Source organism: Clupea harengus, chromosome 13 (genome assembly GCF_900700415.2).
Source record: "Clupea harengus chromosome 13, Ch_v2.0.2, whole genome shotgun sequence".
Lineage (NCBI taxonomy): Eukaryota > Metazoa > Chordata > Actinopteri > Clupeiformes > Clupeidae > Clupea > Clupea harengus.
Window position 1 is genome coordinate 18,979,232 of NC_045164.1, and position 12,500 is coordinate 18,991,731.

Below are 12,500 nucleotides of genomic sequence, written 5' to 3' on the forward strand. Positions count from 1 at the left end.
ATGCACAGCATATACAGTATGTATGTATACATTTACATGTTTTAAATAGCCAAAAACAAACCTAAGAATAGGTCAACAAACTCTCAAAGTAGGGTCCAGAGACCCATAGCATAGGGATCCTTTTCCTTTGATGGGGTGCCAGGGGGTCCCAACAAAGAAAAAAAGTATTTGTTTTGACTATAATTCCAACCATAAGTAACAGAATGTATGACTGATTTGGTATTGGGTTTCATACAATTGTTGTAATAAAACAACTAAACTCAAAGATCTCAGATGGGGGAGCCTGGAAAATAATCTTATCAAATAGGGATCCCTCCCTGGTCTAATTTGTGGCAGTTTAGTGGTCCTTGATATACCAGAGTTTGAGAACCGCTGTGCTAAATATTATTTGAACATGCTAATTACAGTGCTGTTTTTTTTTTTTACGTGAATTCACCTTGTGTGTGTGTGTGTGAGAGAGAAAGTGTGAGTGTGTGTGTGTGTGTGAGAGAGAGAGAGTGCATGTGTGTGTGTGTGTGTGTGTGAGAGAGAGAGAGAGTGCATGTGTGTGTGGGTGTGTGTGTGTGTGAGAGAGAGTGCATGTGTGTGTGTGTGTGTATCCTGTACCACTGAGGGGACCGAGTGACAGCAGTGTTTCTCAGCTTGAGAGCGACCGTGTGAATGTGAAGTGACAAATGGTTTGAGGGTGGCTTATCTTAAGAGTGTGTGTGTGTGTCTGTGTGTGTTTCACCTCAGAGAGGCTTCAGGGGATTTTTTGTTACAAGGCTCATCATTATTGCCTAAGCCGTTCATGTTGTTTTGACAAAGTGTGAGTGTGTCTGTGAGTGTGTGTGTGTGTTTGTGTGTGCATATGTAAGAGAGAACCAAACCGAGAGTGCAAGAGAGAGTGTGTGTGTGTGTGTGCACGCGCGTCTGTGTGAGTGTGTGTGTTTGTGAGTGAAAGCGAGAGAAAAAGTGCATGTGTATGTGTGTGAAAGCGAGAGTTAGAGTTATGGCAGCAGTTTCTCCACATCAAAGCTGCTCTTGTTAATAGGTTTAACAGGGCTTTTCAGACACAGACACACACACATACACACACACACACACACACACACACACACACACACACACACACACACACACACACACGGTTTAACAGGGCTTTTCAGCTGCAAGAGCAAACACTTGCTAAAACTCCACACCAGAAACACACACACAAGCACACACACACACACACACACACACACACTTGTCAGAAAGAGCAACATGATTGGTTTAGGCTATGATGAGCCTAATGACAATAATCCCTTTAAATGTCTATACAATCACACATTTCTTCACACACACACTCACACACACACACACACACACACACACACACACACACACACATGCTGTACACACGCACTCAAACACATATAGTCCCTCACCTTACTCACATTGTACAAATACACTTTCTCCTCCTGTATGACTGTGTGTGTGTTTGTGTGTGTCTGCCAGTGGTTAGGAACACATCGAAATCTGTGTATGTGTGTGTGTGCATGCGTGCGTGCGTGCGTGCTTGTGTGCGTGCGTATGTTTGTGTGTGTGTGTGGGATAGCTCCTCGCATCATTACCTTTTTTTTTAGCCTGTCCCTCATCTGGTCATGTGATCAGGTTAGACAGGAAGGCCACGCCCCTAATTTCCTGACAAGTTTGCCTTCTAACAAATCTGAGATCTTGGGTGGTGCCCATCTAACGGAGACCAAATAACACACACACACACACACACACACACACACTCACACTCACACATACACTCACACACACACACACACACTCACACTCACACACACACTCACATCCGCCTTCACATAATTAGTGTCCTAGTGTAAGTGTAGTTGGACTGTCGAAGCACCGCGGTTGTCTTTTCCTAAGTCCTTATGAATTCTACTTCACATCTTTTCTTGACATCATGGCATTTTCCATCCAGGTCAAGGAAAAGGTCAGGAAAAGATGAAAGATGACTATCCCACCGCATCCCTTGTCTGTGTATGCTGACACAACCTGCAGCCTAGCCTGACACCTAGTGGACGACATGAGAAGTGTAATTTATTTGGCCAAACATGAAAAAGCTGGTGAGAAAAAAGGTTCACTTGGATAGTATTATGCCCACAGTACATATATATGTGTGTGTGTGTGTGTGTGTGTGTGTGTGTGTGTGTGTGTGTGTGTTTGTGTGTGTGTTTATTATGCAAAAGCATTAAATGGATTATCAACATTATATCTATACAATTACCTAACTATATCTATGTCGACTATATCTAATTAAAGACAAAGACATAATATAACCTTATGTATTGGATGATGTCTGAACTATGTATGTCAGCCCATCAAGATATGTCATAAAGACGCACCAGATTAATTTGTTGTAAAAATCCATAATCCACTGTTCTTAATGACAATCAAGGAGCCAGATATTATCTATAACCTTTCACGAAACCCAAACACCTGAGAAGGCTGGTGGCTTCTTGTGGACATTCCCGACTGGCATTCCTGACTGTCCATATATAAAATATATTAAAATAATTTCGCCATTTCTTTTCACTCCCCACTAGATGGCGCCCTGCAGTCATTCAGTCAGTAGGAATGACCAAATGGCCAGCTCTCCCACTGCAGAAAACTACCCCAGGGCAGGGGTAGATATCGCTCACCAGATCACACACAGCTGCCCCAAGGTAGGGTGGGGTCGGGGGCATAAATATCTGCATGAAAGAGCAGTGAAAAGAGAATGACAAGGTATAGATCCAAATGAGTTTCTAACTAACAAAAATGACATTCAGTGATAATCTCACCAGGTGCAAACACAGCACAACATATGCAGCAGAGGTGTCAGAGGGGCAACAGAGTTAACAGTGTGTGTGTGTGTGTGTGTGCGTGTGTGTGTGTGTGTGTGTGTGTGTGTGTGTGTGTGTGTGTGTGTGTGTGTGTGTGTGTGTGTCTGTGCGTGTGTGTGTGTGTGCACTGACGGACCCAAAGGGGGTGGGGTGGGGGGTCGGGGGGGGGGGAGTGCCATAACCTTAACCCTGTGTTTTGGCAAGGAGCCGATTAATTAGGATAATATCTAGGCTAATGTCTAGCTAGCATTTTTATGTAATCTGCCCTGTCCCTGTTTTTTAATTCTTCAATGTACCTTTTAGGCATGGATATCACCTGAGCTACAGCCCCTTTAGGCCTCATGGAACATCACTAGGCCTGGGAGTCTGGGGCCAGTTCATGGGTGACCTATGGCGATATCCATACCCCGTGTCAGTGTGACCTAGCATAATGTTGCATTATGTGTGTATATGTGTTGTCCTGTAGGCGCGCAGTGTGGGCTAATAGACGCGCAGTGTGGGCTAATAGATGGTGTGTGTGTGTGTGTGTGTTTGTGTGTGTGTTTGTGTGTGTGTGTGTGTGTGTGTGTGTGTGTGTGTGTGTGTTTGTCCTGTAGACGCCCAGTGTGGGGTATTAGATAGGGTAATAGGCATTGCATGGGGTCATGGTCATGTGAGTCAGAGCGTTGGAGTTAGGTCTCAGTCTCCTAACCAGTTCCTCCCACTCGTGTGTGTGTGTGTGTGTTTGGGGGGGGGGTCCTCCTCTCCCAAACCTCCTTGGTCTCCTAACCAGTTCCTCCTCCATGTGTGTGTGTGTGTGTGTGTGTTCCTCCTCTCCCAAACCTACTTGGTGTCCTACACTCAACTCACTCATGAGCAACAGTGTATGCTGGAATGCTTCACTTGTTGAAGTTCTGTGTGTGTGTGTGTGTGTGTGTGTGTGTGTGTGTGTGTGTGTGTGTGTGTGTGTGTGTGTGTGTGTGTATGTTTTCCATGTAAAGCTGTCCAGACCGTCTTCTAAATGTGTGTCTAGGTCTGTGTGCTTTGTACTTCATTCATTTCCTTTGAAGTTGCCATGGCTTCCCAGTGTGCCTGTGAGAGATTAAGTGGAATGTGAGCCTACTCTTTTAAGTGTGTGTGTGTGTGTGTGTGTGTGTGTGTGTCAGTATGTGTGCACTGCCATCTGTGGAGTGCGGGTAGCAGGAACAGGAAGTGGCAGCATTTCCAGAATTCTAAAAATATCCCATCATTCCATTGGCTCCACCCACTCCTACAACACTGCACTCATTCAGAACAGCTCGGACAGGATGTGATGTAATTTCCCCCAATCCCCTGTCCTCCATCTCTCTCTCCCTCCTCTCCTACTCTCTCTCTCATAGCAACTTTGTGTATGTATTTGTGTGTGTGTGAGTTTGTCGGGGTGGCATTTGTGGGTGAGGGTGGGGGGGTGTATTGGTGTGTGTGTGTGTGGCGGGGGGGGGGGTATATTTGAGGGGTGTGTGTGAGTGTGTGTGTGTGTATAAGGAGTGATAAACAGTAAACAACTCAGACAATCAAGCAGAGAGCGCTGAAGTGTAAAGTCTCTTTCACACATGAAACTCGTTTTAATTTCATTTAATTCCCTCTCAGTCTCAGTATTCCCACCTGACTGTATATCACGGAATACTACAGAGGGTGAGAGTCCTTGCGATGTGTATAATATCCAGATATGATGTGTAATTCATGCGACATTAGCTGAGATGTTAGCTAGTTAGCTGGCAACATCGCATGAGAGTGTCCCTCAGGTTGACAGACAAGCAGAAGTCTAAAGGCAGATTTATACTCGGTTTTAACACATAAACGTAACACGTAAGTTACATAAACGCTGTTGTAAGCCCCTTTAAGCAGTGACGTAACACGTAAGTGCGTCCGCCAAAATTTCTCACTATGCAACAAAAACCACGGCATGCCCATGCAGCCCGCAAAGACTGTGATAGGCTGCTAACCCCATCCTTTCAGGAGTCTCACATTTCCGGTTTCATAGCATAATACCGCCATTTTTAAAGGCCAAGGCAAGACTAGAATGTTTTTTAATCATGAATAGCCTGCAGACTGTCTCACAAGCCTCTTCTTGTTGATTATGAACAAACATAACAGAAGAGGTCCGAAGATATGAGCATCTTTACAAACCCTCTTTAAACACTTATAAGGACGCTCAAATGACCGCAAATTCATGGAGAGAATAGGCTACTATCCCATTCTCACAGGAGAAATCAGAAACAGCAATCTGAGCATATTTGTCAAACGCGATAGAAGATACTGCTCTGATATATTCCTATTCCATACTGAATATTCTGTTTAGATCAAAGGTTTGTTTTGACATCCCGTCATATTTCAGATGATAGTTAGGTGATAGGCTATACTGTGTTGACATTTAAAAACCGTTGACTGCGATTGTTTGGAAAGAACGCGCTAATTCACCGAACAAATAGAATGCGATAGAATGGAGCCTGGTCTGCTCTGCGTTTTAAAGCGCTGTGGCCGTCATTAAATTTGTATCAATAAACGAACTTCTGCATCATGTGATCTGTCTTTTTTTGCCACTGGTACTGGTACTTTCATATTCATTTTTCGCCACTTGTTAGTCATGTCATCCATTCATATTCATGTGAATCAATACATTTCACCCCTGAGGCAAGCGATAGAATGGAGCCTGGTCTGCTCATATACAAAAGTTAACATTAACGTGAAGTGGAGTTAATTTGCGGCCAACACCATTGTATTACAAGCACTGACATTCACTCATGATGAGAAGGTACACCTGGCGATTCTCTCGCCTTCTATCTTTCATCTTTGAATAATGTAACTTATAAACACGGCGTTTTAAAGCGCTGTGGCCGTCATTAAAATATGTATCAATAAACGAACTTCTGCATCATGTGATCTGTCTTTTTTCGCCACTGGTACTGGTACTTTCATATTCATTTTTCGCCACTTCTTAGTCATGTCATCCATTCATATCGATGTGAATCAATCAATACTAATACAACTTTAACTGTGATGTGTTTTTGTTTCATTTCGCACTGTATAATCCAAGATAGCAGGTGCCCGTTGGTAAATAGCCTATTTCACATTGTATTTGCTTAAAACACACAGATGTAGGCTACTGTCAAATCAGAAAGAAAATCAGCTGTCACTCGGCTATTACCTGACCAATAGCCTACCTTTCAAACTCGGTGATAGTATTCACAACTAATTTGTCCTTCATTCTACCAAATATGATTAAACGGCATATGTTATTGCACACGTGAGGCAAGCTGAGCCCGGTCTGCTCATACAAAAGCTATCATTAACGTGAAGTGGAGTTAACTTGCGGCCAACACATTGTATTACAAATACTGACAACATAGCTACACTCATGATGATAAGGTAGGCCTACACCTGGCGATTCTCTCGCCTTTTATCTTTCACCTTTGAATAATGCAACTTATAAACACGTCGTTTTAAAGCGCTGTGCCCGTCCTTAAAAGATGTGTCAATAAACGAACTTCTGCATCATGTGATCTGTCTTTTTCGCCACTGGTACTGAATTGCCAACCTTTGTATTTCATGTAACAAAATGTATTCATTTTCCTTTGTCCCGCTGCAATAAAAACGCTTACTTCACTCAACATTCAGAAGGGAAAGGGAGATAACCCCGGAGTTAAGAATATAGATCACTTCGGCTCTGGAGCAGTAAACAAAAGTCTCCCCTGTAATCTCAGACTACGATTAGCAGGAAAGGTTAACAACAGGCTAATTAATAAAATACAATACTTAATAGACTAACAATCCAATATTTATTTGTTTGAGTGTTGTTTAGTGCAATGGGGGTGTATGATCGTTATTGTCTATAAAGTAAGGCATTTTCAAAAATGTCCCGTTCATCGTGTCCATTCGCGTCATGGGGTAGGCAAAAAAACGTTACTCCACCTACTGTTCTGGCGTTGAATCGCTTTGCAACACGCACAACCCTTGGGGAACCTAAAGGAACTATAAATCAAAACAACTGCGTTTATGTAACTTACGTGTTACGTTTATGCGTAAAAACCGAGTATAAAAGACCCTTTAGAACCAAACAGCTGCTGGCTAGTCTGCCAGTGTGTGTGCAAGCGCATGTGTGTGTCAGTGCATGTGTGTGTGTGTGTGTGTGTGTGTGTGTGTGTGTGAGTGTGTGCGAGCGTTTGTGTGTGCATGTATGTGTGCATGTGTGTGTGTGTGTGTGCATGTGTGTGTGTGTGTGTGTGTGTGTGTGTGTGAGTGTGTGCGAGCGTTTGTGTGTGTGCATGTGTGTGTGTGTGTGTGTGTGATTGTGTGTCTTCTTTTCAGGGATGTTTCTCCATCCTCTCTGTTCTCTCATGTTCTCTCTCTGTTCTCCCATGTTCTCTCCTCCAGCTTGTTCTCTACCTGTTTCCTCAGGCAGATTATGATCGCTGAGCTTTTAACTTTATTATGTCTGAGGCTGTGTGTGTATGTGAGTGTCTGTGTGTGAGTGTCTGTGTATGTGAGTGTCTGTGTATGTGCACGTCTGTATGTGTGTGTGAGTGTGTGTTTGCCCCTCGTCAGAGAGGAATGTGTGTCTCAGCACTCTAGGGGTGTGTGGTTTGAGCCACAGCCCTGCTGTTCCCACGGAAACAACGGGGGGGGGGGAATGGTAGGAACTACAGAAGCAGAGGGTAATAGAGAAGTGACTGTGTGTGAATAGGCCTTTAAAGGGGACCTATTATGATCATTTTCTTTTGGGGTCTAGTTGAATAGATTTACATGCTTCAATGTTTCAAAAACACATTCTTTTTCTCATAGTGTCTCTATGTCTGTGTCTATTCATCCTCTGTCTGAAACACACTGTCTGAGCTCCTGTGTCTTTAAGCCCCGCTTCCGGATGCATGTGTGCTCCAGTGTGCCCTCCAGTGTGCTCTGATTGGTCAGATACGCGGGCAAAAAAAACTGTGTTACCAGATGATGTCATCTTGTAACAAAGGAAAAGTGCTGGGATTCCAAAAAGGCCTTTCAGGCAGCTGAGAAAAGTGGTTTCTGTGGGAGAGAGTTACTCCCTCTGGGGTGTGCTTTGGGCTTTGGAACTTTGCAAAGTTGCATCCCCACCACTTTCAATAACTGAAAGTTAAAGGTAAGTGTATTATCATTGACTTTTAAAGGTAAGTGTATTTTCATTAAGTTTAAAAGGTTAGTGTATTATCATTGAGGTTTTAAGTGTTTGGTTGTTCACTAGCAAGGTAGTTACACTATGTTTAGTGAAGTTTCGGCCGAACAGAGATACATCACACTTGTTTTTAGCGTGTTTTAACATTTTAGTTTATCAATACACAATCCCAATAGCATTTATATTTAGATATGCTCATCAAAATCACTGACAGTCATAGGAGCTAGTACAATACAAGCTAGCTTTGCCAGTACTGTGTTAGTACATTGAGTAGGTCATAGGAATTCCACATGCCAATCAAAGTAAGTTTTCAGGACAAAAAAAAAGCTGAAAGAAGCTACCTAGTCACGTTAGATTCTCGTTGAGCTAGGCTAGCTAATTCAGTAGATAAATATAGCTACCTAGTCACGTTAGCTTCTCGTTGAGCTAGGCTAGCTAATTCAGTAGATAAATATAGCTAACTAGCAACGTTAGATACTTGTTGAGTTCGGCTAACTAATTCAGTAGAAAAATATGAGACAACTTTGATATTTCATCCATGTTCAGTTGGAGTTGTCGACAGGTTAAGAAACCTGCCAGATATCTTTGTGAGTACTCTACCAAATGTGGCATCTAGTTCTTATTCAATTCACACTACACAACTTACTAGAGCACACTACCATTTTTCCCCAACTTCCAGCAACAAGCACTTTCATTTGTAAGTGTGTCCTGCTGTGTTGTAGCTGCTGTGAGTAAGTATGTCCTGTTGTGTTGTAGCTGCTGTGAGTAAGTGTGTCCTGTTGTGTTGTAGCTGCTGTGAGTAAGTGTGTCCTGTTGTGTTGTAGCTGCTGTGAGTAAGTGTGTCCTGTTGTGTTTTAGCTGCTGTGAGTAAGTGTGTCCTGTTGTGTTGTAGCTGCTGTGAATAAGTGTGTCCGGTCGTGTTGTAGTTGTGTTGTAGCTGCTGTGAGTAAGTGTGTCCTGTCATGTTGTAGCTGCTGTGATTAAATGTGTCCTGTCGTGTTGCTGTGAGTAAGTCATTGTAGTCTGAAAAGCAAGGCAAGGCAAGGCAATTTTATTTATATAGCGCATTTCGTGCACATGTGCAACTCAATGTGCTTTACATATACAATAGCAGGAAAGACAATACAAAATTAAAATGATAAAAAAAGGGAGTAAAGTGAAACAAGTAAAAAGAAGAGGATAAACATAAAAATAAAAGATAAGAAAGTAAGTGTACTGGAAGAACATAATCATATGGAATATAGGTGCCACATCACAGTTTAGACTGGTACTCCTGTTTTGAGCCTTGATTTAAAAATAGCAACATTTGGGGCACATCTAAGTGTTTCTGGGAGTTTGTTCCAGGAATAAGAAGCAAAATATTTGAATGATGCTTTACCATGTTTTGTCTTAGGTCTATAAACAGTTAGCAGTCCCTTTCCAGACGACCTAAGGGTTCTTGATGGTTGATAGGGAGTAAGAAGATCTAGGAGGTATTTTGGGCCCAAACCATTTAGGGTTTTGTAGACCAATAAAATTATTTTAAATTCAACTCTCTAGCACAGTGGAAGCCAGTGCAAAGATCTGAGAACTGGTGTGATGTGGTCGTATTTTTTTTTTTTTTTGTGAGAACCCTTGCAGCTGCATTTTGAACACACTGTAGTTTTTAGAGGGCTTTCTTAGGAAGGCCGGTATGAAGCCCGTTGCAGTAATCGAGTCTATTAGAGATAAAAGCATGGATAAGCTTTTCCAGGTCTGGTTTAGATAGAAGGCCTCTTATCCTTGCTATATTTTTAAGGTGGTAATATGCTGACTTGGTTAGTAAATTAATCTGGTTTTCAAAGTGTAAGTCAGCATCTAATATAACACCCAAGTTTCTGGCCTGATTTGTAGTCTGTAGTGATAGGGTTTTTAGATAGGCACTGACCTTAATTATCTCGTTTTTGTTGAAACCAAAAACAACTACCTGAATTTTGTCCTTGTTTAGAAAATTGTCATTTATCAGTGAGATACAGTGATATAGGCAGTGTTGTGCGTGAACGCGTTCAAAAGAACGCGTTCATTGAACACGTTCATTTTTATGAGAACGATTAACTGAACGCAACTTCATGACAAATAATGAATTTGAACGGTGAACACGTTCATATTATCTGAGGTCCAGCGCCACTGAGGTCTGGCTAAAACATTACGGAATGTTTTCCTTCTGCTGAGGAAAGACGCTGTCTAAATCGAATGCTTGTACCATGTCGTTGCTCAGTACCTGTTAAAAAGGTCATAGTAATTATTTGTTAAATTGCCCAGACAGACCATGTTTTGGTAAATGACCATATTTGGTAATTGCGTTGGTCATGTGACTCCACTTCTCACGGTGCAATGTTTTGATATCGCTTCATGGCATATTTAGATGGAGTAGCAGTTAACTTCGGGCATATTTTCACATAATTGAACGTTGCACTTTGTTGAAGTTGTGTGCGTCCATGTATACGTGAGTTTGACTTTGTAGCCTACCTCGTCATTAAGTGTTTGTTATAGTTTAGCTTTATCATCATTGTGACTGTCACTTAATTGATCTAGCATGATGCACTGTTCGTGAACTCGCTTAGCATAAGCTGCTAATGTACAAATACGAGTGTTACAGGGTTTACCTATGCTAACATTTGAGCGGTCTTTCATTTAGTGTACATGCCCTTGTTGATCTGAGATTAAGCCAGTAGCATATCATTGCTGAAGAGCAAGTTATTATTATTAGTTCCCTGTATAATTCATTATTTAAATGGTACTACATACTAATTAAAAAAAAATGAAAATGAACTGAACTATGAACTAGTTCAGAATTTAAATAGTGAACTATGAACGTGAACGATTCATGTTTACTTGTATGAACTGAACTTTGAACTAGTTCATGAGAGGCGTGAACGTGCACAACACTGGATATAGGGAATCAATCAGACTATAGTCAGCGGGTGAGAAGGCAATGTAAATTTGAGTATCGTCGGCATAGTTATGGTAGTCAATATTGTTGTCTCGCAAAAGTTTTCCTAAGGGTAGCATGTAAAGATTAAATAGGAGAGGGCCAAGGATTGATCCTTGAGGAACTCCACACATCAAGGTAACCTTCTGGGAGACAAAGTTGCCAATGGAAACAAAACAATCTCTGTCTTGCAGGTATGACCTAAACCAGAGAAGGACCGTATCAGAGAGTCCAACCCATTTTTCTAGTCTATCTAATAATATAGAATGGTCGACGGTATCAAATGCAGCACTTAGATCCAATAAAACCAAAACTGATATATTATCTATTATATAAGGCCCTATAAGTCTCTCCATCATGTGACCTCTGAGTGACCTGGAATCAATATTAGTTGAGGAACAGGGTTCTCATGGCTGTTCTGGTCTGTTCTATTTGGTGTTCTATTCTAATCTATTCCATTCTGGTCTGTTCTGTTTGGTGTTCTAATCTATTCCATTCTAGTCTGTTCTGTTTGGTGTTCTATTCTAATCTATTGCATTCTGGTCTGTTCTGTTTGGTGTTCTATTGCAGTCTGGTCTGTTCTGTTTGGTGTTCTATTCTAATCTATTCTATTCTGGTCTGTTCTATTTGGTGTTCTATTCTAATCTATTCCATTCTGGTCTGTTCTGTTTGGTGTTATATTCTATTGCATTCTGGTCTGTTCTGTTTGGTGTTCTAATCTAATCTATTCCATTCTGGTCTGTTCTATGTGGTGTTCTTGTTCTCTCTTTTCAGCTCTGTTCTGGGTGTTCTGTTCTAGCTGGTCCATTATGTGTCCTTTATCAGTGGAACAGTGTGTCAGCCAGTTACACACATCCTTTGAAGCTGGCCTGTTTCTATAGTGTGTGTGTGTGTGTGTGTGTGTGTGTGTGTGTGTGTGTGTGTGTGTGTGTGTGTGTGTGACCAGGGAGAGACTTGAATGTTCAGATGTGATGATTGATAACAGACCGCCAACACACAACTGTCTGAGAGCCAGAAAAGCAGTCATAACCCCAGTATAGTGTGTGTGTGTGTGTGTGTGTGTGTGTGAGAGCCAGAAAAGCAATCATACCCCAGGCTGGGGATGACAGAGAGAAAGAGAGAGAGAGAGAGAGAGAGAGACAGATGGAGAGGCAAGGAATCATACATGGGGCTGAGTGAGTGAGGGGGGGGATTGAGTGAGGGGGGGGGGGTCTGATTTAAGAATAAGAGCTACAGGAATGCAGACAGACAGAGGCAGAGTGAGAGAGAATACACACACACCTACACACACCAACACAAGCTGACACACACCTACACACACCAACACAGACTGACACACACCTACACAAGCCCACACACACACACATATACACATATACACGCACACGCACACACATACACCATCATCATACCAGTGCAGACAAACACATAATGGCACCCAAGCCAACAAACACACAGGATCTCTGAGCAGGTCCACACGCACACACACAGACACACACACACAGACACACACACTGGGCAGACCTATTCAGCCACA